Source organism: Aythya ferina (genome assembly GCF_964211825.1).
Source record: "Aythya ferina genome assembly, chromosome: 3".
NCBI lineage: Eukaryota > Metazoa > Chordata > Aves > Anseriformes > Anatidae > Aythya > Aythya ferina.
The window spans coordinates 54,126,036-54,153,194 of record NC_140298.1 but is presented as its reverse complement, the minus strand read 5'-3'; the positions used below and the strand labels follow the sequence as shown (position 1 = coordinate 54,153,194).

Sequence of the window (27,159 nt, the reverse complement as noted above, 5' to 3'; positions counted from 1 at the left end):
GTGTTGCAGTGACCACACGTTAGGATGGCTGGGGGCCAGCAGCCAGCACATGCAGCTTCTTCTCTTGTTTTCATCAGTGGCAACCTTGATGTATTTTTTTTTTCTTAGTGATGTCTGAGGAGTTATACGAGACAGACAAGGTGATCAGACTATCATCACTTCACAGTCCTGAGCTACAGAACTCCTAGTTTTGGAATGGGTAAAGTTATTTTACATGTTATTTCCTGTGTTATGCAGCCATTAACTGGGACTTGGAGAAGCTGCAAACTGGGCAGGAACCAGGGAGAAAAGAGATGATAATGGCACTCCAGATGATGACTTTCACATGGCTGCAAAAGTACCACAAAACTCAGAGCACGTGCACTGTATAGGGAGGGGGTGATGGAAAGGAGGTGATAGCTTTAAGTCCCACTCCATCCTGCCCAATAAATCTGTGTCTGACAGATCCCCACAGGCCTGTATATCATTTTGTCTTTTTGTAATTAGGAGACCAGCTGCAATTCCTTGGCCGGAGCCCAGCCAAGCTTCCCATGCTCCCTCTATAAGCTTCTCCAAGAAATATCACTAAGAAGCAAAGAAACTGAAGACAAAATTTAGCATGTGACAAAATCTTCCATGTGTGACCTCTGTACCAAGCAACCTGTGAATCTGTATCAGAATGACTTTTTACATAAGGTTATGACAACAAAAAAAAATGCACCTGGATAGACTATGGACTTTGTGTCCCAACCAGCTTTTCTCCCTTATCTGTCTCACCCCACATCATCTCCCACTTCTGTTCAACTTGAATGAAGAAGCACCACCAATCCCAGGATAAATATGTAAAATCTATAGCAGAGTAGTTCCTTGTCCAAGTCCAATGATAAAGCAGCTTGATAAGGTATTTACTGGAGAGAAGCATATTCCCCCCCATAAAAAAATATTTTCACAGCATATGAGAACTTAAATCCAGAAGCAGGGAGAACCCAGTATCAGAGAGAATCCACTTCCCTTTTGTATATTCAGGACAATGAAAATATAGCTGCCTGAAATGCTTTCCCTTCCTCTTTCCTCCAATAAAAATTTACCCTTTTAGGAACTAGGAATCTGCTGGTATCTTGAGACTTTTCACTGGAAGTAGCAATTACTTTCAAGAAGCTGGAAATGAAGAGTAAATCTAAATTGTGCATGCCAATTTGCCTCCAGTGAGCCTAGGAACAGAAATATGAACTGCTGTCCTGCATATCCCGTCTGCTGCTTCTCCTATTCCCTCCTGGAACACTTCATTTAAAACAAAAAGGAGAAACAAAAATAAATAAATAAATAAAAATTAAAAGATCCAAATAATTCCTCAGTAAGCACTGAATTTCTGTACTATATGGGCATCCAAGGTGAAGGTTTTATTAAAGCCTGTGACCTGAAGTTACTCCCAAGGCTTGGTGCCCTTTGAAAACTCTTCTTTCAGAGAAAAAGGTAAGAAACGAGTACCCAGGGCCTACTGCAAAACTGTCTGCAAACCTCCACAGTGATATCGCTGCCACTTGTAGTAGCAAGGGAAGGAAGACTGCTCTTTCCATGTCCATGCTCTTTGGGAAGTAACACTGGGGATATACTCCTAAATTCACTTTAACACTTATTTCATGATACAGTGTTCATTCGTATTTATGAAGAAGCAAAATGCTGCCCTTCACTCCATGATAACCAGCACATTCCATCAGCTCATCCCTGAAAACACTGGACAGTGCTGCCATAGCTTCTCATCAGGAAAGCACGCAGCACTGCAAACACGGATGGATCAGACCATCGTGCTCTGAACCCAGTCCCACGTCCCATTTTCTCACTACGTCTTTGATCACATCCCCAGTGCATGCAGCAGGGAACAGCCTTCAATGTTAAAGCCAGGGCTTCTTCCAAGCCAAGCAAATGGGTAATGATGAGATATTTTAAAGGAATCTTGAGAAGATCATGCAGAGGAGAGGAAAGTACAGTAGATTATAGAAAAATATGTGCAATGAATAACTTCTGATTCACTTTAGCTTCCGAAGGAAGTGATCAGAAACCATGTTAGTTTCGTGCAGGATACAGTGGGGATGGGATGATCACGCTCCACATCCCTTGAGGCAGGCTTGATGCTTGCTATTAGGGTGATAGCCTAAATAGCCAGAATCATTTAATGTTAAAAAAAAAAAAAAAAAAAAAAAAAGCCAAGAATTACAAGTCTCTCAACAGGGCAGAGAGCATATTAGGCTGCTACTGAATAAAGTCCATGTAAAAACAATCCTTGCTATGACGTGTTCACTGTTCACCAGCAGGATGGCAATAGACAGCAGGCAACCTGGGGCTACCTGAAACTCCCCAGCAAAGTGGTATCACCACTGCCACCACGCACACCAGCAGGCAATGAGCATCACTGAGCAGAAAGCTCCAGCTCTTGGCCCTTCTTGCAGATCTGTAATTCACTGCACAGCCAGTTTTAGCCCTCTAAAGCTGCTGCAGGCATGCTGCATGAGAAATGGCAGCTAACATGGCAGAAAACATTAACAAGAGCAGGCCCCTGGGGGGAGCTTGGGCCCCACCTATGCCTTAGGGGATACTGGGGCATCCAAAATTACCCTAAAGAAGTTAGCTGAAGGCTTATGTAATCAATTTGGTTCGCTGCTCAGGGTGTCCTTTGCCCTGGGTTATTCATCACTGCCCTGTCTAATTCACCATAAAGGAATTCCTGAGGAACTGCCTCGCCGTCAGGAAGGCTCTGTTTATCCAAAAGAAAGACCAAAAAGCACCAATAATTGAGTGATTTCACTTGGCACAGATTGCTTAATTTAAGCAGATCTCTTTAGCAGAGCAACAGCTTTGAAAAGAAAAAAAAAAAAAAAGAAAAAAAAAAAAGGAAAGAAAGGAACAAGTAACATCAAGAATAATAAATTTAATTAGTCAACACAAAACAAGATCTGAAACTAAGAGAGGCCATAAGCATTAATTGCCATTAAAGAAACTGCTGCTGTGTTGCATACCTGTCAGTCTCCTTGCAGATCTGCCTCAAGTTTGGCACTGTCGGGTCCCCTCCGCTCTGCACGACTGCTCCTCCTTAATCATCCACTCAACAGCTTGGAGGGGGGACAACAAAGAGAAGCTTCCTCTCCCTGCTCCCCAGAACAGTTGCCCGCAGTAGCAGAAAAATGGACGTCCTCAACCATCCCAAGGAGCATCTACTGGGGGGCTAAAGCCAACAGGCTCTTCAGAGCCACCCAACCCTGCCTCACCTTCATGAAAAGCACAAGTGCATGCTTTAAGAGCTCTTTATCCCACTGGGTTTTGCCCTTAAAACGAGAAGTTCAAGGAGTAATGAAGATCTCCCCACATACATTCTCACCTTGCATATAGCGTTATTTACACTGTTGTTACCTTCAGCTGGTGTTTTGGTATGTGCCTACATTTTATACCACGTTTCTGGATTGCTGGGGATAACCAGGGGATAAATTGGTCCCTGTCCATACCTTTTGATTAAATGTATACTATTTTCCATTATTCCAAATTTTCAGATGTGGCCCTTCATGTCACAAAACATTTGAAATTGGTTGGTTGATAGAGACAAAATGTATACTATAATTAAAACAGCACAGATACTGCCATTTATATTGTCTCTTTCACGCATTATAGCAGTGTAACAGTATTTCCCCTCCTCAACATTTTTGGCTCTATTTTATCCCCACTCCAAGCAATCGCTTTACATGTTAAAAATTCCAGCTGCTGTAAGGCAAACAAATTGTTTATGCTTTGCAAACGGTATCAGGACTCAAAATAATAGTTGCAGAGATGTGGTGTAAGATGTTAAATAGAGTTTGCATGGTTCTGTTTGGGTAATTTCTGTTTAACCTTTCTTCCCCTCCCTAAATTCAGAGAATGAGGGAGATACGCCAAAGTTGTAGCAGAACTGCAGAAAGAAAGGTGCACATTTAAAGGATTTCAACTCCAACTAGTGATTACCGTACAAGCTTAGCATTGTATTTCCCAAAACAAAATAAAGGACAATATGAGACTAAAACTAAATGAGAGGACATTTGGTAGAATGCCAGAGAAAAATTGGAAGTGCATCCCACAAGTTTTACAGCATAATGATCTCTCTCTGATAATATCTTCCCCTTTCTCACAAAGTCACATGAAAACATAGGTTGCATAGACACAAATAGATGTTCCTCTTCCACAGCCATTTTATTATATCACTGAGTTTAGCATTTGTCACTAGACACATCTCTAAAAAAGTATTATAATAGGAGCCCTTTTCAAGAATTCCTTCCACGTGTTTCTGGCCTGTACCGTGCACTTAATGTCACAGATGCAAAATAATCTTTTCCAAATTTTTTCTTTTGTGTGTGTAAAAGCTTCACACTCTATCAATTAAAACAGGAAATGGAAAGTTAAAGAAAAAGCACACACTCAGATTTTCCATAAAACTTTTGCTATTAATATACCCAGATTCGCTCCACACTGTGTTTATGATTAGAAGACTTTGCGGAAACATCAGCTGGTTAATAATCATCTACATCTGTCACAATATCTCATTTATGCCTCAGCCTACATCCTTCCATTGTTTTATTAGCTACCTTCAATAAATGATTGTCAGAATTATTTCCTCTTCATTTGCAGGAATAATCTGAGACTGAAAGAGGAGAACCAAAAAAAATAAAATAAAATAAAATAAAATAAGAAAGAAAGAGAGAGAGAGAGAGAGAAAGAAAGAAAGAAAGAGAGAGGGAGAGAGAGGGAGAGAAAGAGATAGAGAGAAAGAAAAGTATGTGGTGCCAATTTCTAGTATGACTAGGATGAGAAACAAAGAAGATTCTTGCATGTCATGCCTTCAGTAAAAACAGACTACTTATTAACTAGATTTTACAGCCCATCCCACCCCCCACATTTTTAAGGGTATGGCCTGAATGGCCCCAGGAAGGTTGGTCAGAGTTCATCCCAGGAACAAAGCTCTGTGATGGCAGCAGGAGAGGGCATGGGTACCTCATCCTGCAGGCATGCAAGGGCTTCCAGCTACCACGTCCGTGCCTGGTGGGAGTCTCAGCAGGGTTGCAATCAAAGCTCAGCCATGGAGGTGTTTGTAATTGATGACTACACAGCTACCTAGCCCACAACAGGGACAGAGCCCAGAAACTTCCGCAGATGCTTACCAGGTAAATACACACATATAATTGAACTACTTACAAGACCTTTAATGAAAGCTTATTTACCTGTTGTGTCTTTTTTTCTCAAGTGTTGGGGCTTGTGGGGCGGGGGAATGGGACGGGCTTAAGTTTTAAATCCACATTTTGAACATTTGATTCAGGATTTTCATGATTGTATCAGCAAAATCCCTGTTCTGGTGAATTTGTAAGCGAACAATAAAGCTGAAGATCTCAAATTTTCCACAGATCAAAAGAAATTGGTAGGGCAAAAATGCAGCCTTTGAGCTGCAACAAAAGGAAGAGAAAAGGCCAACATGCATTTTGCAGGCAACAGAGATCTAGGACCAAATGTAGAGCCAGAGCTAGGAGGGTATCAAGATTGACTGGCCCCACTGAAATCCTCCTTTCATTATTTTAAACAATGCACACTGCTATCTTCCTATCAGAAGTAAGATGTCGTCCTCTGATCCCTGAGGAGTCTGAGAGCTGTCCTGGAGTGCTGATGAAAGCCCAGGGATCCTGAAGAAGAGCATGCAGACACAAGGCTACAGGGTCTTTGCATTCTTGTCTTTAAAGCCCCATCACAGCCTTTGCAAGGGAAGAAACCCTCACGCCTGGAGGGGATTTGGTTCCCTCCATCTCATGTCCTGCAGAGGTAAGTGATTGAGGTGCTCTGCTCTATGCCAGTTTGGGCTGAAGGAAGGGTAACGTTACAGATCACAAAATAAGAGAACAATTAGTGCTATTGAGAGTTAATGAATAGCGATGATAACAGAGGTAACATTACCAGTGTTGGATATCCCCTTTTAAAAATGCAGATTGCAAAGTTGACCAGAGGGAAAACACGTTTCTGTTGAGTAGATGAGAAACAGAGAAAAGATAATGTTTAAATACATACAATGTGTGTCTAAGGGCGAACCTCAATCTGCTGGAAACTTTCTGCTGAAATTACTCAACCAATCTACTAAAAAGACATTAAGAATATGGAAATGTTGCTGAAAGCAGCTGCTAGTCAGGCTATCTTTTGATGATGCCTGCTGCATATTAAGGCATTTGATGCACCCAAAAGAACTAAAGAGGAAAGAAAACAATAACAATGTGCAGAGTATTAGCTGAGCATTCATTTGTGAGGCAAGATAAATACTGGTTCCACTCAAACCGCCTCATGTTTTGTTTTGCCATTGAAACAGGCAGGCTCTACTTCAGTTAATTTTCCTTAGTACTTTAACTAATCAAGGCTTAAACACAAACATTTGCCCAAGAGAGAAGAAAGCATGGAAAAAAACACCATTGTTTTGCATGGTGTCGAGCAGGAGAAATATCTGTGAAGTACAAATAGCCTATGCAAGAAAACAGCATGTTCTGTGCTGTAGGTGAAAATTGCTATCTCCCCCTGCCAGTGTGGGACACAAATCCACCCAACCTGGCCTCCTGCAGAGCAGCTCACACACTGCATGTGTTGAGGTAGGTCTCACATAGTTCATATCTCAACTAGGTGTAATTCCTGGAAAACCTATCTTTTTGATCTACCTAACAACTCATTAAGAGTTGTTCTCACCTCCCATTCCACACAGGCTCCTCAGTTGTTTGAAACCTCTTGAGAAACAAAGTGACAATCTTTTTCACAATTTTATCTCAGAAAGTAAAAGTGTTGTTGTTTACTCATTCAAAGGTACAAAGAACACATACTTCAAAACACTTCCACGTTTTGCACTGTAAGCACGGGTAAAAGAGCATATTGCCTGAAGCTGACTTTTGAGTACATAGGCAGGCAGGGGAATAGTGCTCCTTGCCTGCAAACAAGACTCACTAAAATGAAAACCTTTGCCAATGTAGTTGAGAAGAAAAGGAAGACCAGGAGACAGAATAAAGGAAGAATAATCAGCCACAGGAGACAGAATAAAGGAAGCGAAAAAGAGAGAATATGATGGGACCCGTGAAAAGGTTCAGTGGTGCAACCCCACACAGAAACCCACAAGCAATCCCATGGAAAAAAAAAAACTAGCTGAGAAGCTAAACAAAACAGCACTGAGACTCTTTACTCCTCTCCACTTTGACACGGGGTGTATCTCAGGGAGCCAGCAGGGACCCACAAAAGCAGAGAGCAGCTGTGCCTCCAGATCTTGTGGCAAGCAAGGTGCCCATCTGCTTGATGCCCGCACCCCCAGGCCAATGGAGCCACACAATCACCCTCCTCGTGTGACATGTTTGGTTTCACCTTTTCTGAGAACCACATCAATTAATCTACATTTAGGGTCTTCTGAGGGAAGGGGATGGAGGCAAGTATATGCCACAGACAGCTAGAGCCACTACTTTGATAATTATTTCACTGAAGAAAACCACAGTGTCTATTCAGACTCACGATGTCCTTGTCAACGTTTCAAAATAATTCACAAGAAACATTCAGTTCCAGCACATCAGCTCAAGCACACAGTCCCAACAGATAACAGAAAGACTGCCTTCCAACACAGCTATTGCTATACAAGCAAATGGGAAAACGTTAGGTCTTCTAGTGTCCTACAACAAGTACCTAAATTCTGGTTTTACATGGATTTCACCATAGCAAATGAGGATTTGAGAAACTATAGTTACAAAAAATGGAAAACACACATAAAACAAAGACTTTCTCAAAAGACTGCCTATGCAGGAAGCTGCTCCCAGCTTCAAATACACAATTCAATACCATTGGTTTACAGCTTTGATTACATTTCACTCCTCTGACTGCAAATTGAAAAGAGTGTTATTTAATCTATCTGGGAGGAGCTGTTAAAACTGTTTGATTAACAAGCAGGTCTAACGAGGCCAGCCCCACAAACAGGATTATTTCTTTGTAAATATAGCATGTAACCTCAACTATAGCAGCATCATTAGCCTAATAGAGATAGCATATTCTGCAAATCAAAGATGAATTATATATATCAATATCTCTAAGCATTGCTGTTCATGCAGTGTATCAAGAGACATCTCAACAGAGGTGTGATTCACAGCTTTACAGGAATGTTGTCGAAAGGCTTTTGTTATCTTCGTGAATGTTGATAATTGTATCACTGCTGAGAAAAACTTCCAGAAAGGCAGTGCTTAGTACTTGAGGAGTTTTCTGCATCTAAAAAAGGGAGAGGTTTGCTCTTGTGAATCCAGCAGCAACATATGAACCTTCAGGATCAGTTTCTAGTCATCAGTTCCCACTGCTTTGTGCAGGCTTAAGCTTGCTGTTGTTTTTATAGACTACAGCAACATGTCAACAAGTTGCTGTAGTCTATAAAAACAGCTCACTGCAGCACCTTGGCAATTTGTAAACTTTTCTTATATGAAGAAGGAAAAACAAATCAGCGTTAACCATGGGGTTTGATTAAACTCTACTGGTTGATCCCCATAAGGAGCACAGAAAGAGAGATTGCAAAACAAAAATGTCATAAGAAAAGAAGAAAAAAAAAAAAAAAAAAAGGAAAAATAGCAACAGTCCTGGTACAAAATGTTTGTGTGCCATCTCTGTGTCAGACAAATGCTTTCCAGCACTTCACACACCAGAACAATGGCTCCCGAAGTGACGGAAATGGCACCGTCCAAGAACTCAACAATATTAATTTTGCAGGGTTTCCTGAACCATGGCAAGCCACAAACAACTCCAGTCTGAAATGCCGTTTTGACTCCATCTGTGCAGCAACAGAACAGCACGCGAAGGTCCGGATTCACTCCTACGGAGACAGCCCATGGCACACTCAGGCAGCCCACGCCTGGCTGAGGAGCAGTGCAGGCATGGCATCAGCCCTGCACATCGTCCCCATCATCCCTCTGTCCAGGGAGTGAAGGGGGTTCATTTCCTCTGACCTGGGCTAAATTTACAAATTAAGCAGCGATGCACGTTCCTACTGTGGTTACAGAATGACACAGGCCTTTCAGAGGCTAATTCACCCTGTCTGAGCAAGAGCCACAGATAGTTGGGTGCTTGAATTAGCCTATCCTTTCTGAGTAATCTTGCAGCCAGGACACACTCATTCCTCCTTTCTCGCTATGGAAGTACAAGATACAAGCTACTTCACGAAGTGGTTTTTTTTTGTTTGTTTGTTTGTTTTTTCCAGGAACGTATTCATTGACATTTTCAACTGCTACTTTTCCTGGAAATAAGCCTTTCCTCTCTAGTGACAAGTCGCATATCTTGCAGTAATTGGAAAAAGGAGAGCACCAGATAAGGGTATCCTGTCTGCCTTGAAATAACTCTCCTACTTCCTCTTCCAAGACGATAAGAAACATCTGCACGTGCAGACGTTATTGCACAAAAGCCACCTCTCTTCAAGGAAAAGTCTACTTGAAAATTCAAAAAAGAATAACCCTTACTGGTGCCGCCTCACCTAGCCATTTAGGTTCATTACAACCTGAGCAACGAGGGGGTGCCGTCGAGCTGTCCAAATTACATACAAGCTTTGGCTCTTACCCAGAAACTACTCTCATAGTTGCCCTTTAGCTCAGGTAAGTGTAAAATACAAACTACATGGTGTATTGATTTTCTTTCATATGCTTCCTGGATTCCTTTTTAGTCATTCTTATCCATCACCTTCCTTTCCCACCCTCCCTTACTTTCTCACCAGCACCAAAAACATCCATCACAGCCACCCTGGGTGCTCACCTCACCACATCGCTTGGTTTTTGCAAGCTGGCCTTTGGGGTATGGGTAACACTTTCTGCTGTGACTACGTGCTACAAACCTCTCTGAGCAGGAGAGCTGAGGACATCTGAGCTGAAGCCTGCGAGACAACCAGATGGGCCATGCTGTCATCCTGTGGGTTTTGTGTGGGCTTTCTCCCACTCGCATCCTTGGACTTCAAGTTCCTCTGCCCACCCTGACTGGCAGTAGCAGCAGCTTCTGTCACAACAATTATTTTTTTCTTTCACTGTAACAATTAGTTAAAGAAAGTAAAGTGAAGCATTCAATATGAACCATCAAAGAGAGAGTTACTGAAGCTCTGAGAGCAGATATTAAATCAAGACCAGTTTCCCCCTGCAGCAGTTATTTGTAGCTAACTGCCTCCCTCTCTACGGAAAGCCTCCAAGGCAAAAGGCACTGTGACACCCAAGCTGGTTTGGTTTGGGTTTTCTTTGCTCTGAAAATAGAGAGGACGGGAGTGGACTTGTTCCAGCACCACCAGAGGAGGATCCAGGCTCCAGGGGTGATGCACATCCTCAGGCAACTGCAGCACAGGGACAAGTGGAGCGATGCGCTTCATGCCCAGCCCTGCAGCCCCTGACCCTTCTGGGGACCCCCAGGAGGGACCTCCTTTCCCGCCAGCTGATCCGAGGGCTGCTTGCAGCTATCTCATGCCCCAGGCAGAGCTCAGGAGACACAGGAGCCACACCCTTCACCACCCCAGCTCCCTGCCGCATCTGATACAGAGTGGCATTTTTCAAATTGCCCCAGTATCTTAACAAAAGCATCCAAATGCTTTTTCTCAAGTGGAAACTCCACAGAGCAACAGGCTGAACTCTCATTTTCAAAGGTGCGAGGAGGGAATTTTGATCTGTAGGGGTTAGGTGCAGAAATGTTACTGCCCACATCCAATTAAACAGGTGAAGGCATCATAATTTGCAATTATACCCCTTCATCATCCTCCTTTTCTTTAGCTAACTATATCTCCATTGTGTGCTTTTGCATTTTCTGTTGCTGAATTTAGGCAATAGACTCCTCCAAACATGTGACAAGTTCCTGATCTTTATCAGCAAAATAACAACTCCATCTTATATCTTTTGCATTGGGGTTACTGAGAACCAAAACTAAGTCCATCTTTTTCCATTTGTCTGAAAACACACCCTACAAATAAGTTACAGAAAAAAAACCACCATGATGACAATAGGTAGAAAAAAGTGGTAAGTTGTGAGAGCAGTTTTGAAAACAAATAATGCTCTTAAATAAATGGAAATGAATGTACATTTGTTCTCCTCGTGCAAATCATTATCTTTGTTGTTTTTTCTTTTAATACATCTTTTTTCAGGTGTGCACAAAGGAAGTGGGAATGATGCTACAACAACACAAAACAATAGGAGGTAGCAATTTTCTAAACAAACAAACAAAAAGAAACAACACATTCTTGGAGTTATCAGAGGATCTGAATAATAATTCAGAAAAATCTGTCTAGAAAACATGAACTAGGTGAAAAGTTGAACAAATTGTGTATTCATAGCCTAGAAAAGAGAATGAGAAATAGAAGCCAGAATATATTTTCAATACATAAAAGGCTACTTTGAAACAGATTTAGGATCAGCTGCTGGCCATCCTCATCAAGAACAGATAAGAAATAGCTTGATTTTTTCAGTAAGGAAACCTTTGTATAGATGTCAGGGAAACCTTTCTAAGTATAAGGACTTCCAAGACTGAGTTACTTTAGGAAGGTTACACATACAGACCAATTAGCAAAAAAGGCAACGTGGAAAGGAAATGACGTATTGTACCTTACAATGGTCCTAAAAGTCTCCAGTAACTCACTATGCCAAAATGAAACAAAAAACGGTTGTTGCAAGTGTCAGCAATTTGGATCCATTTTTACAGGAAACAGGCAAAAGCAATCATTTCAAAGTAAATAATGCACTGCTTAGGACTAACGGCTTTGAAACTTTTTAATACCCTATTTGCCTTAAAATAGGTCTTTCACATTTAGACTGTGTTTAGGGAAAAGTCATAGCACAAACTTTCCATACACTTCTTGCAGAAGTGTTTGGAAAAAAACATCCACTAGCTGACAGTACAGTTCTGCACTTACTTTGTCTAATGAAAACTGATCTTCGTGACACAGTTTTCTGTATGAAATAAAAATACAGACTACTTTGCTACAGTTTAGCTAAAAAAAAAAAACCCTACCACTTAGTAGATAGTGTGACACTTGCTCTTTTCTTTCCAGAGTCTAGACAAAGGTGATGACTTTGTGACTACTGTTTCCAAACCCTTTCAGTAATAAAACCTGGGGTTTAAAATCTTACAAAATTTGACTATCCAAAGACAAGGTTCTGAAAGGGACTGTTAATAAACATAACTTTATTACAGGAGGCAACAGTCAGTAATACAAACAGGCTACAATCTCTGTCCCAGTGGGGCAAATTTGCCTCAAACTTGCCAGGGGCAGGGGGAAAAAGGAAAAAACAACAGTAGATGAATGCTGGCCCATATCTCTTTGATGCTAAAATCCCCCCTGTGTTCAGTGATGCCAAGACTTTGTCTAGGGAAACTATTACAATTTTACGCTATCATAACTAGTTCAAAAATCAGGCTGTTTACTGATGAATGCCACCTGCTCCTGCCTGGCAAAGCATGTTCAAACAATTACACAGGGCATATTACCATAATGAACAGGGCTTTTCATTTACAAATCCAGAAGTGCTGTGCTGAAGTGCTATCCAATCCAGAGCAGCGGGGAAGATAGGAAAGCCAGGGAGAAGAGAGACAGACATATGGAAAACCAAGTCCCTCTGGACAAAAGAATGGCCAAGGTAAGGACGGGACTCAGGTACCCCAAACAATATTGCTGCAACTCTTCTTAAAGGCTGCACACTTAATTCAGCAGTAACATTTCACCTTGTGGATTGTCTGGCCACAAATATGCAGAAAAGCAGCAGCTGGTACAGCAACATACATGGTTTATTTCATCACGTCTTGAAAGAACCCAGAAAGGGCCATGGGGGGTCAGGTTCATAGGGACATTTAGGAAAATGCTGCATTGACCTTCAGCAGAGGCAAAACACGATTTGGGGAGGAATTACAGAAATACTGTGATCATTAAGCAATCTATCACAAAATGTGGCCTCTTTTCTTTTTTCTTTTCTTTTTTCTTTTCTTTTCAAACAAAAAATATGTGAACCAAAGTTTCCTTAGAAAGAAAAAAGCTTCAGTCGTGTGATCTGTGTTACTCAGGAAATCAAGCTAGATGATCACAGTTATCACTTCTAGCCCAGAAATATATATATACATATATTAATAATTAAAAGAGAGAGAGAAAAAAAATCTCACGCCAACTTCATTCTCTGTGGTTTTCCCCACGAAGTCCACAGAACCCACTCCTCATCTCCTTGATTTTACAATAAATCTTCATCTACTGATTCTACAAAAGCCTTGGAAATCACATATCTTTTCACTTCCAACTTCTGTGAATAATCAAAACTTTGTTCAACACTACAGCTTTTATTCCAATGCACATAAATAGCTTCTTGACTTGCACAAAACCTGAAACCACTTTAATCAATTCGCTATATATAGTCTGGATAAATACTGATTTTGAGATTCTGGGTATACGGCCAATCCTATGCTATTTGCTAATACTTTGATCTAAATTCACACTATTTTAAGAAGAAATGAAAAATATTCTGAGGAGAACAAAGAAAACAGTAAAGAAATTACAGCCTGTGAAAGCTAGAGGATATGCACATTAGTTAAAAAGTCAACTTGTTCCAAAAGTATTTCAGAAGACAGAAATACATTTAAACTTATCAAAATCTAAAATGCAAATATCTGTAATTTTTTCCTCATTACTCCTACGGGAATTCACTTTTGGTTTTACAGAATTTTTTCACTATGTTAACTATATTTAATAACATGAGTAGACAGTACTACAGTCTAATTGTATGTGCATGTGTGTAATGTACTACTCCATTTTCAATGGCAGCATTATAGTGTAGGTGATTTATGTATGTGCAACAGAAATGGCTATTCTGTAGAAATATCACAGGAAATGACACACAGGAAATAAAACAACACAGACATCTTACAATCATTTCCTAAACTTCTAGTGCAGCAATCTGCTGAGCTCCTGAAAGAACCCAGATGCTGCTGACACGGGGAATGAGCAAACACCAAAAACACATCCTTCTCTCAACATGGTTTCTTGGTCTTGAGAGGAAAGAAGGGTGAACAAGAATATAAGCTATGAAATACTTGGTTATTTGCCACCTGAAAATATTTTTTTGTTAGGTATTAACCATTTACTATTGTCATGGTTCACCTACAATGGCTACGGATGGATGGGGGGGACTCGCAGCGGCTGTGAAAACAAGAAAGCTGAAGATTAATGTGTGGTAAATGCTCAAGTAATGGCTGGGGAAAAGAAAGGCACGTGGAAAAAAAAAAAAAAAAAAAAAAAAAGAAATCACAGTAATCCTCATGCCAGATCTTTCTTGTCTTCTCCTTTGTCTACCTGCCCCGTTCGGATGTGCTCCTCCTGCTGTGGCACTTGCTGGTGCCCCCCAAGCCCTTGCTGTGACAAGTACACAGATAAAAATTCAGTTCCTGTCCTGTCCGTAATTCAGGGTACAGCAAGGTACCATCAGAGACAACAAAATAGTCAGCTTTGCCAGCATGCAACAGAAAACTACGTTCTGGAAGCCAGATGAGCTCAATAACTTTTTAGCAGGGATTTTTATTAGGAAGTGCTAGAACATAGCTCAGGAGGGTTCAGTTGAATGCACAGCAGAGTACTGCATTTTGTCTAAGCAAATTTTGCCAGCTAAAAATGGTCAGAAAACGAAGAAAAGTATCAGCCTACTTTTATTATTGCTCAATATTCTACTATTCATTTGCAGCCCTTTATTGGAAATTAGAAAATAAGTCAAATATAATAAATATAGAAAATATTTACAAAATATACAAAAAACAGATTTGTCATTAGTGTTCTAGTTTAAGAATCACTATGAGGTATTTTTATGCTATTATTTCCTAGGGAAAAAAAAAAAAAAAAGTTGAATTATGCTACAGGAGTGTGAATACACAGAGGTGCACACAAGTACATTACATGACGTGTGAGGGTGAAAATTGCTTGCAATTTTTTTTCCTTACCCACTAGAGAAATTAGCAGGGCTATTTCAAGACAGAAACCTAGAGAACATTGTTGTGATTCTACAACTGTTTTTTGTTTTGTTTTGGTTTTATTGGTCCATTCCTCAATTTAACCTTCAAGTACACTGAGGTCATATAGCTGGCAAAGAGCTACTTCACCTAAGTAGCAAAGAAATACAGTGCAGAAACTAGCTTTTGTAACAGCCTGTTCTTAAAAATAGTTTTCTAAATTTCAATAACTAAAACAAACAAACAAAAAAAATAAATTTAAATAACTAAAAAAATCAAAAAACAGGAGTAGAAAAATACCTAGGTAAAATAAAACAGTTGCATTTGTTTTTTTAGGCAGTAAAGGAATGAACTACTTTCACCAATAATGTATTGTGAATTTTTGTCTTAAGTGAAAGATAGTCTGCCAGTAAAAGCTCGCTTTCCTGTAGATTAAAGAAAGGAAGTTTTGAGAAAATCAATACAAAATTTGCTATAACTAGGTGAAACTTCATACTGTAAAATATTTATATTATTTTCTTAAGGTAATTTAAAAAGATACCTAACACTTTCACTATTACCTAGAAAACAAGGAATCCTGAAATGATTACACATGCTGTGTAAACAGTCAAGACATCTTAAAACACTATGTGTAAAATCTTGGTCCCATTAAGATTGATGGCAAACTTCCCATTAACTTCAATAGGGACAGGATTTCATCCATTGTGCCAACACATAAAGCAGAAAAGGGTAACGAAAAAGCTTTGAAATATAAAACTAAAATAATAAATAAGATTGCTTTAATCACCGCTCCTGATGGCTTTGATCTTCCATGCAGCTTCTGCCCCTCCCTCTCCTACACCAACAAACTGAAGGTTCAATGCTTAAGTAGCTGATTTATCTTACGCTACAACAGTTTTGTACCATACCCTACCCTTTTCACTTTTTCAATTACCAGCAAAACAAACCAACAGATCTTACATGATTGCATTTTAACAAAGCAGGAAAAGATCCACAACATTAAAACTCGGTTTTGTGGTGACTCATGTGCAGCAACAATCCAATCCGGAGCACTGCACTTCCTAAAACTGTTTGGTTTTGGATTTTTTATTTATTTATTTATTTTTAAGGTTAGTGGGAAGTTCCCTAGTGATTGGTGTGCAAGATACCTTATCAGAGATGCAGGAAAGTGGGTGGAACCATTTGGTTCCCATTCAAATGCTGTTCTCCTCGCAAATGAAAAGGCATTTCGCCATTTCGCAATTATATTGTCACCTCTTCAGATATACTTCAGAGACTTCAAAGGAAGAACATTTCTGGAAATCAAATGGCTGGGTAGGTCCAAGGGGAGGAATATACCTAAAGGCCAAATGTCTTCCACAAGATACTGGACTATGACAACAGCTGTTACTCATATACAAACTGCCTACTTAGGTGTACCTAGACAGCAACTGGGTCAGTATTTGAAAAGTATTTCACACAATGCCTAAATGAATTAGCTGTGGCTACATTTACTGGCCCAGTCAAGTGAAACCTAAATTTAGTAGCATTGTGGAAACTTCTACACTGTTCAGTGCACTTCCAGAACTACTTAATTGTTTGTTATTTCTGTCTTCAATTTAGCACACCTGATTTGTTGAGATTCAATAATAATTACTTTTGAATACCAGCAATAGGTCAGACAGAAAATTCTGCAGTAGGAAAGTGTAAGATAAGATAAGTTTTTGAAGGACTAGCTCTATATGCAAATTCACATAAAGATGCAGATGTTCCTCTGTACACCTTAATTTCAAATTTTCTGAACTAGTTCCTATTTGCAAGACCAGGCATGGACTATAAGCAATAACATAGAATATCAGCTAAATGTTTCTGTGACTGAACTGAACAAGGACAAATTTGTAGGATCCGGATAATTGCTGAGCAGACAAAACAGGACCAAGTAACACCACCTTACATTAGCATTCTCTTCCTACCAAGTAATAAGAGGTGATGTGCTCAAGACCAAGATTCTCAAAGCAAGAAGGATTTTGGACGAACTCAAGGACAAAGGTGGAAGTGCTGAAAAAGCAACAGCACAATGTTTTTGACTGGGGTTAATTAAAACCTCAACATTTCACAGAGATGTTTTAATTTTGAGAAATGGTTTATTTAAGAGAATTTTCAAGAAATTCTCACAATTCTCCAAAACCTACAGGTTACAAGAAATCCAGCCTAATCCCCTGCTTTGCCCAGTTCTGAGCAATCCAGAATTAAAAGATCTCCAAGCCTTGTGAGGCTGAACACAGATAGAAGCCATAAGCATAGGTGTCACCAATACCAGGGCTGTAACCACCAAGCCTGCTATCCACACACTTCCCAAACAAAAAATCTCATGTTGTCATCTGAAAACAGATATTTTAATACATTTAATGCACTATCTACAGAAACTATTTGAAGGGTTCTTTTCCCCTTTTCCATCACAGAACAGAAATTAATCATAGAAACTTAAAAGTTGTCTGGGGAAGGTAAACTACTGCTACCACTCCTCTCCTGCGCAGAGCCCCCATGCATCCACACCTGGGCCAGTGATTTGAGATAGACGGACCTGGATATGCCTGTGCTCTGCTGCAGCTCTTCTGCAATGAAGGGGCAGACACATACAAGGCTGTAACGGTTTGGCCAATATAAACAACTGGCTGATTATGTAACTCCAGGTTTTTAAAATGCAATGCAGGAAAGATCTGATTAATTTAATTTTAAGGAAAAAAAGAAAGAAAAGAAAAAAAAACTCTGATAAATCTGCGTAGATGACACTACTTTGGTGAGGAAGAAAGATTATGCCATAAGGTTTTGCAGGATGTTGGGAAAAGGGAGCAGAAGTGCGAGCTTATTTTCAGGAGTGCACATCTCTGGGAGCAGACGTAAAGAAGAAGCTGTCAGAATTTCAAACAGGGATTTCCATATCCTCTTGATTGCAGTGCTGAGGCTCAGGTGGGAGAATAATGATCTACCCTGACTGACAGCTCAGTTAAAATGACTCCCAGAGAAATATAAACTTAGTCAAACACTCCTTCTGCTCTGGTGGTGCTCAGGCACAGAGCACTGCCATTTGCGCTCAAAGCCTGGCCTTGCAAAGCAGGAAAAGCCTGCTGTGATGTTCACCGTGTGTGGGAGCTACACTACCTACCCATACCAAGTCCCTACCACCTCACATCACAGCGGAGGAGGAAGGAGCCATCCTGAATGACAGGCAAGCTACTTTCCAGTGACTGCAGCACAGGAGCAGGCACACAGCTATATTTCTACACCCACAGCACACTCCCGGCAGCTCTACAGGGGCAGGGTGTCACTGCACACCTTTCATCTCAACATCTTGCCAGCAGGACAAGGATATAAGAGTGCCAGACTGAATACAGGTAGCTGAGAGAACTGCTCTGTTGCTGGAGGGTAGCATCATTAAACTTTGTCAGGCATGCTTAACTTTTCACTGCCTTCTTTAGTTAGGCTGATGATCTTTGCTGACAGCACCACTGAGGAATGGAGGAATGAACCATGATCAAGAACACAGGCAACTGGTAAATTCATATACATCTAGGAAATATAGGAAATAAGCACAACTAGCCAACTTTGGAGATATAAGCATTATTTTAACCTGAAGTCTTTAGGGTCTTATATGTTCCTTCTAGGGTTACATTGGAAAAAAAAAAAAAAAAAAAACACGCTAGACTGAATTTTTTAGACAGTCAGTAACATGGCCCTAGGTTTGCTGAGTTCCTCAACTGCTGCCTGTCAGTCAGAAGCTACCTCCTGAATATGGACCCTAGCCAGCAGGCTGCAAGGATACCCTCAGCAGACCTCCCCTTTCTTCCCCTTCCCCTGCGTATTGTGAACCTTTCCTCTTCTAGGCTACGTCTCAAGGTTAGTAACAGAGGCTTCCCCAAATAGCCACAAGTTTCTTTCTGCCAGGTGCCTGCCTTGTCTTATATGAATTGTGAATGTATCGTGTTGATATTGAATTTATAGGTCAGTTGAAGAGTTTTTAAGGCTGCTCTGTTCCATGGTTTCAGTGAAGGCACCGGTGCGTACCTTCCTCCCTATCTTTGATTATGCTTCCTGATCATTCTATCACGAATCTGCAAATCAGGATGTTATTTTTCTTTCCTCCCCTGGATCTACAGACTTCTGTTTGACATTTCCTCATCCAATCAACCACACGACTAAGACTTGCACTTGGAAAAGAGATAAAGAACCAAGCCTTGCGTTTAATTACTTTAATCTAGGAACAATTTGTTGCGAGACTCTACAGATGGAGTTATGATCATATCTTAATCAAAAATCTGAGTCCACAGACTTACTGCATATGCCAGCAATGCTGGGCCATAATTAAACAGCTATTAAAGTAAGCACGCAGTGACCTACTTATCTCAATTATACATCAGCTCTGCTTCAAAAGAGACTCCTCTGAAAAAGCAGGTGTCCGTCTTCCTCGGGCTGCACCACCACTGAAGATCCAGCATGAAAAGACACAGCCAGGTGCTTCACCCTCAGCACCTCTTGCTAATATAAGCTAACATCTTCCTAATTCACTCCTGCACCAGGTATAACAAATTGCTCCCCAGCGCAGCTTTGAAGCTGGTGCCTACTATGTGCGTGCATGCCTGTATCTTCCGAGTGGTGCCCAAGGGCAGGCCGATACTTTGAAACATGAACGCCACGCACAGTGAGCGGGTTCTTTGGCCTTGTGAATCAGTGGCCCTCAGGCCTGGGGAGCCTAAGCTCCTTGAAGTGCAGCCCTGCAAAGGAAGCAGTCCACCTGCTGCCTTCTGGCCACCCGGCATGATGGTAGGAGATGCACCTCAACAGACACCTCATTAGGGTCGGGTGTTGCCCCACTTGAGCCTGTGCTAAGCCAGTAAGTCAAGGCAGGGCCTGCAGGGTATCGATGCTTTCCTCATGAGACCAGGTTTTAAACCATCTCTATCTCCAGAATGTACCTTGACGGAAACATTGACAAAGTCCAGATGGTTATTAATACTAACAAGAGCCTGCGTAGCTCCTCTTGTACCGGGTGGTTGCTCTAACAAAATCCAGCTACAACACAAGGATAGAAACAATCAAACTTGTTACTGTGATTCACTGAGGAATTTCAGGTTGTAAAGATGAACAGATGGCACTTGCAAGCTTTACTCAATATCTTAGATTATTTTAATTAGATTCCTGCTCAAGTCAGTCTGCTGGCCTACAGTCATAGACCCCAGGTTTCAAAGCAACCTTAGGAATCCCATTGCTCTGTCTGATAGAAACCACTATGTCAGGGAACTGCTGCAGGCACGGCTCCTGCTGCTTCCACCCCAGGAACTGGTCAGTAGGTAATTAACACAGCAGAATTAAAGGGATAGTCCAAAAATGCAGCTACGCCTTAGCCAAAATGCAAATTAATGCTTTAATGCACCACATTGCTTTGTAATTTTAGGATGTTTACAGTATCTTTATCATTAGGAACTATATGCCGTAATTTTCTCTTCCATGCCTCCACAGAGTTCGCAAATTCACCTTCTGCTGCTGACAAATTCGCTCTCTGCTTTTTGGAAAACTACAGGTGATCACAATCAAAATGAAACAACATGTACTGACCATTAACAAATGTGAGAAACTTGCAAGGCAATGAACAGTAAATCTATGCCATAGCACTGAAACATGGCAAAAAACACCAGCAGGCTCAGAGGATTGTAGGACCCAGTCCCCAACAGATACCAGTCTTGGTACGTTTTATAAACAGGTCCAATATTTCTTTTAAATAAGGAAATAAACAGATGAAACAAATAAACAAACAGATAAATAAATAATTCCCTCCAGGTTGACTAACATAGCTAAACTATGACTTCACAAATGCTGCAGCCTATATAATCTCAGTGACACTTGTAACCTGAGGCAGCAAAGCATAGCACAATATGCTGGAACAATAAGTCTGGTTATACTAATCATGATGGCACGGCATCACAGTTGTCCTTTTTTCAAAGCCAATTAGAAGCTGGCTGTTTTGGGGTTGTTTGCTTGCATAATTTTGTTTTTTGGAAAAGGGAAAAATGGAAAATTCAAAAGAGCTTCCACACTGTTGTAATCATGTTTAGCATAGCACTGACTGCTCTTGCAAATCCATTCTGATATTTTTTGAATTTATAAGCTAGTATTAATAATAACCTGTCTTTTTTATAAAGAGTCAACTCAGCTAACCAAGCAACAGCAAATGGAGAGCTCATGCAAATTAACTTCAGTGGCACTGGTGCCCTAAGTTCCTTTCAAGTTGCAAAGCTCTAAAGTCATTACAAAATGTAGCAAAGCTCCATTATATACTCATTTTAAGAGACTAGATAGTTACAAAATAAGCAATGATTTATATAAATTTTTTATTTTTTTTTAATTTTATCTAATGTCACATAACAATCAGCTCTAAGAGTCACCTGCTTGGTGTGCATCAGCCAAAGAAAAACCTGCACCTTGGAGAATTCCCTTGCTTATGCAGCATCAGTTTGCCCCAGAGTAGTTTGTCAAGCAAGAAAAGCAATCTTGTTGCAGCACAGGAAGGGTTACAATCTCTCTGAAACTGCAACCCTTCAGTGGATGTGCTGAAGACGTGGTTGAAGATGACAGCTCCTGGGGAATGAAGATGAACTGGATGCATTCACATCCAGCCCTGCTTCCTTGGACTTTGTGATGTGCAAAACTGCCCACAGGCCTGAACATCTTAAAAGATGGTTTTATCAGGCTTACACAGTTGGTTACTGCTACAAAGCCCAAACACGCCTGGATTTTGTGTTAAGTAGTAGCATACATAGGGTAGTACATAGCATGGTTTTGAGAAAACACTGTGGGTTTTGTTTGTTTGTTTTTCAGTTCATAATGGCTAACAATGCTCAGGAATTCAAAATAATGAAAAGTTGAATAAACACTCTCCCATCACCCTTTTATAAAACACTATGATTAAACCTTTTAAAATCTCTAAAACAACCTCTTTGCTTCACATGACTAAACTAAAAGGGGGGGAGGGGGGAATAAGGAAACCTGCCTTTTCAAAAGCACAGTTGCACAAGGTCTTTCAAATCTGCAACAAAAGTCTGTCTCTCTCTCTCATATGCCATGCATAAAATCTGTGACTAGAGCAGAAAGACATCTGATAATTAGCAGAACTAAAATTTAATGCTGCTCTGTGCTTTGAGGACAGAGAGAGATCAGGAATAGGGCAACTCTGCTGGCAATTTTCTGTCTAATTCTGGAATGATGCAGACTGCACCAGAAACTGCTCATCCATTCCATCTCCTTTGATAGACAGACATTTACCACATCATAACACTCTTAATAGCTGGGCAGGAAAAAGCCTAAACCCCTCCCTCTCCCTCCTTAAGTTAAGTATAGAAAACTGCATCTATGCTATTTACGGATTTGAACCCTTGTCTGTACTGAAGTTTTGTAAATATAGACCATTTTGAAGTCAAAGGCATTAAGAGTTGGATCAACGCCTCCAGAGGAGCAACTCAGATGGCCTCGATTTCCCCCAGTGCTGGTGTTCGCTACTGGTTGACTCTAATTCCTCAAAGGCATTCAGCCAAAATGAAATGTAAGACCCAGGGACTAATGCAAAATTTAAGCTGTCTGTTCCTGGACCTTGGCCCATAATTGTCTCATAATCTAATTTATACATTCAAAAATAAGCAAACCAACAAAATAGAAACAAACAAACCTTGCATCATTATTTGCTCTCTGCATGCCTTGTTTCCCACTGCATCCTGAAGTAAAAGCACAGGACTGGGGTGTATTCTTAACACTGCCACCGCCACTTCATGAGCTGGAGAATTTTTTGCTGGAAGTCTCTGTTTTTGTAGTGCTGGCAATCTGAAAAACAAAAAACATTTTGTTAACATGTGGAAGCCTGGATACATTAGAAATAAGTTTAGTTCTGAAGCACTGCCAGCTAAATCATTAAACTCTCACGCAAAGACAACAACTCGTGCAAAAAGAGCGGCTAGAAGCACCTCCACTGAATTCACACATTGCGTGAGCATTCTGTGTGCATCACCCATGCACAGCAGCTAAAAACCTCTTTCTTTATCCAGAGGCAACGTAGAAACCAGCAATGCAACATATGTCAACAAGAGGAATTTTTCTTGAGCTGTCAAGGTTTGCTCTAAAGAGGGGTCTGCTCTGCAGTAGCTCATTTATCTCCACCCTGCCTGCTCAACCAAGAAAGAAGGCTTGAAAGGGGCCATTCCCACCATGGTCCTGTTTCTACAGTGGCAGCACTGACTGTGAGAGGTGCCTATCAAATCCCAGCCATGACCTCTGCAAGACAGCCGTGCCTCAGCTTCAAAGACCTCCTGTAGAAGTTTGCTTGCACCAGCCCAGCCAGGCTCTGGAGAGCCGCCCTCTGGTTTTGAGCAGATGGACGTGGACTAACCTGCTGCTCTTTGCCTTCACTGCCTGAAAATGATAAGACAGAAGACTGCTCCACTTGTTCAATGTGAATGCACTGAAGGCAACGTCTAACTGAGCTCCCCAGAGCTGGCAAGAAGAACTTGCTCTACAAATTCTGTCATTTTCATGCTGCAAAGTGTCAGACTGTATTACAATATTTTCTGTGATGTTTAAATTGGCAAGGTTGATTTTCAACAGCTTCTTCACGGCACACAGCACCTTGTCATAAAAATATGCTCATTTGTACAACACTTAAACTGACAAACTACAGCAGAATTAAAACTAACACAAGAGTTTTATTATACTTCTGCTTCAAGAGGCAGATCTTGCTGAAAAGCCTGGTGATGGAGATGGCATGGAACAAAACATATTCTCAGTTAAAACGTTACATGTAAACACATGAAATACTAGCTAGTGGTTGCTCTTCCATCTGAGCTGTCAAGCAGAAAAATAGGGCAACATAGTACTAGAAGTTTTCTTTTAGTAAGTTTATTCAGTGTAATTAGAGCATGTTCCTCCTCTGCAATAGTCCAAAACTAACTTCACTGAAAAAAAACACTGCCCCATTAAAATAAAACGCAGACAAAACAGCAAATAATACTAGCTGCAAAGCCACAATACAAAAGGGACAAATTAACAATGGACCAGCAAAGTAAAGAGCGGTATCAGGCTGCAAGTTACACCCAAAAGGAAACATGAGTAATAAGGTTTAAGTAATATTCTTCTTAGCTCTTATCAGAAAACCCACTTTCTAACTATGAAATAGAGACTTGCTTTGCTGGTGGGGAAGAGTAAGTATCTATCTACAACAAACATTCAAAGCACATGACCAAAACTTGCCTCATCTTTGCTGTGAGAGTGTCAAGTGCTGCAGAGAAGGGCTGTGAGTGCCACAGCAATAGAGTTCAGTTAACACTGTGCTGACCTAAGCAGCAGGGATCCCTTCTGTAGCAAAATTCACAGCGAAGCTAACGTGACTGACATGTATTTTTCTCATTGGTAGTTTTCTCACCCAGTGGCATGGTATAGCTCTGCTCCTCAAACAAGGCAGCTCTTTCTTCACCATGATACCCAGCTCCTAAACACCAACAACTAGGACGTGAAATATTTAAATGGCAGTTTGCTCTTACCCACATGAATTTTTGCAAAATGAATTTAGAAGTACCCTTTCTCTTTCTATGTTCCAACTCACTGCAGAGTGCTGCTTGAGCATTTTCCTTTTCCTACCAGAACCACAGTCGTATACAGATGGGCTTCTTTACTGATGCTTTGATAGGAATGGAGTGAGAATATTCAAGAGCTGGGAGATGCTAAATGCAAGACCCACATCAATGTATGCATGTGATTTCAGCAATGTAGAGTTAAACTCTTTCCTCACATGCAAACCTGACTCACCTGGATCTTTGCTGACCCATAGCTATAGGGGAAATGTAGTTGTCTGTTAGCTACTTACAGCTGTAGTGGCCTCATGACACCAAAACTCAGTCATCCAAGATTTGTAAATTTATAAAGCTAAAACATTTAAATCTGGGCAAAAACTGGCAGGAATGAGGGCACATGCTTATAGCAGGCAGGTAGTCGACTACTTTTGATAATGAAAGAACCAGTTATGGGGAAGTAACAAAATACTTCCCTACCCGTCAAGTTTTACATGGAGATATATCAAGGCCTATAAGGGAGTTTGTCTGATGTGTTCCCAACACTCCCAATGACCTAACTCTCAGGGAGGTCATAACATGCCCACACAAAAATGTCCATCAAATGTTGAAAGAAGTTTGCCATGGTAAACACAAATTTTGCAGCAATTCTCTGCCAGTTCTGCAAAACCCATCTTCCCATTTCTGCAGTCTTGAATAATAAAGCTTCACACACGGATGATCCCAAAGAATGGTAGCATGTTGCTGCATACATACAAAGCTTTACTCATTCAGGTATCTTTTAAAAGCTGGCTAGGAGGAAACAGACATTACATCAATGATCTTACAATGCTCCTCTTACTTCTTTCCCAAAACAAGCTCTTTAGTACCAACTATTCTCATTAAACTTCTACTCAGGGTGAAGCACTTCTGAAGGAATCAATCTGAAAAAAATCTTTCATGCATCAGGAAAAAAATGGAAAAAGGTACAAAAAGAGAGAGAAACTAAGACAAAGAACTGCCACACTAAGCTAACACAAACTTCACACATCTCAGAAAGCAGTACTATCCTCCAGTCTACTAACCATGCTAAAATCCTATGCACTAAACATGGTAAATACAGCACAAAAGGGTCTACCATTTAGTTAAGGACAGACATGTAGGCATAGCTGATAATGTCTTTAAAAAAAATAGATTAGACAGTAAGCATCATGGCATTAGAACCTGAGTTTGCCATTAATCTTGTACTTCTTCTGAATAAGGCAGGGTAAACAAAAATAAATGCCAGTGAATGGCTAACTGGTATGACAGTGAGGTCAGACATAATATCATGGGACCTGTTCCTGCTTACAGAATAAGAAAACAAAGGGGAAAAAAAAAAAAAAAAAAAAACACAACAACTCTTTCAGCCCCATCACACCATTCTTAATGTGCAAATGTACTAGACACACATGGCAGTCATTCGATCATTCTTAACCTCTGACTGATCCTATAAAAAGAAAAATATGAACACCTTGTTAACATTATTTACATATAATTCACTGATTCTACACAAAAGCAATGATCACCACTGAAAGCTTCTACCTCTCTAATCATCAGTTTAATTAGCGAGATGATCATTGATTAATCCACCTGAGTCACTCTGGAGAAGGTGTGACTGAACAGAAATCATTCCACCCCAGATAAAGGTACATTAATTAGTTCTGGATTAAACTGCTTTCCTCTTCATTCAACTTCAAGAAAAGGAGGAGAAGTAAAAAAAAAAAAAAAAAAAAAAAAAGAAAAAGGCAAAAAGACCCATAACATAATAACAAAAACATTTTGGTATTATACTTCTGAGGTATTTATTTTATGTTACTTTATCCTTTAGGAAGGTTCACACCTTCTTGCCTTGAATTTCATTGGCATCTATTTAACTTTGTGAATTATTGTGTTTCTGCAAAATAAACAAACCTGAGTTCAATACATATTTGCAAAGCCCTGCCAAAAAAACATAGCCACGAATTAGTTGGCTCTGCCGAGCCGTAAAGGATGACACTAATGCCTGACTGGAATGTACACAGCATTACATACATACCACAACTGAAACCAGGCATACTCCCATACAGCAAGTGAGTTTCAGTGTCCCACCTAGGGAGACAATCAAACAGAAAATCTTATTTGAAGCTTTCATCGCTCTTTTTTTAAGCTCTCTGCCCTCATCAAAAGCTCTCCATCTGAAGGCTGGCCTATGGGCTGATCATGAGGTTTTAGCCCTGAAAAATGCATAACCATTCCTTGACCATACCTGTATACCACAGAAGACATTGTGCTTAACTTGGCAAAGCTCATGTGTCACCTGTACTTAAGGTCACAATTCTGTCTGCTGATGCTCTGAATAGCTAGCAGGACTGGGTAAGTTTTGTCTTTCCATGAAGATCCCCTCCTGGCCTCTACACATTAACAGAAAACATCTCCTGGCCTCTACACATTAACAGAAAGCATCCCTTCTGCTTCCTAGCTGTCTGTGACCAAGGGAGAGAGGCCATCTCCTTCTCATAGGTCTGGAGGCAGAGTGGCTGGTCCCCAAGTAAATTCAACCAAATAACCCTCCTGCTCCATTTCCCTTCATCCTGGAAGGTCTCCTGCA

At 40.6% G+C, this 27,159-nt stretch overlaps 1 protein-coding gene and 1 long non-coding RNA gene across 2 annotated transcripts in view; one reads left to right on the top strand and one right to left on the bottom strand.

Annotated features, from left to right (window-relative positions):
- The window catches only part of SCAF8 (SR-related CTD associated factor 8), a 184,087-nt gene that overhangs the window by 5,227 nt on the left and 151,701 nt on the right, over nucleotides 1–27,159 (bottom strand). Inside the window, exon 21 of the transcript XR_014691969.1 lies at nucleotides 22,664–22,815. The gene's annotated coding sequence lies outside the window, so the exon portion shown is untranslated. The remainder of the gene's footprint in view (nucleotides 1–22,663; nucleotides 22,816–27,159) is intronic.
- On the top strand, nucleotides 4,982–11,070 carry LOC311435263. Its single transcript, XR_014692009.1, has 4 exons — nucleotides 4,982–5,159; nucleotides 5,597–5,805; nucleotides 9,230–9,617; nucleotides 9,737–11,070. It is a non-coding gene; the product is annotated as an uncharacterized lncRNA (long non-coding RNA).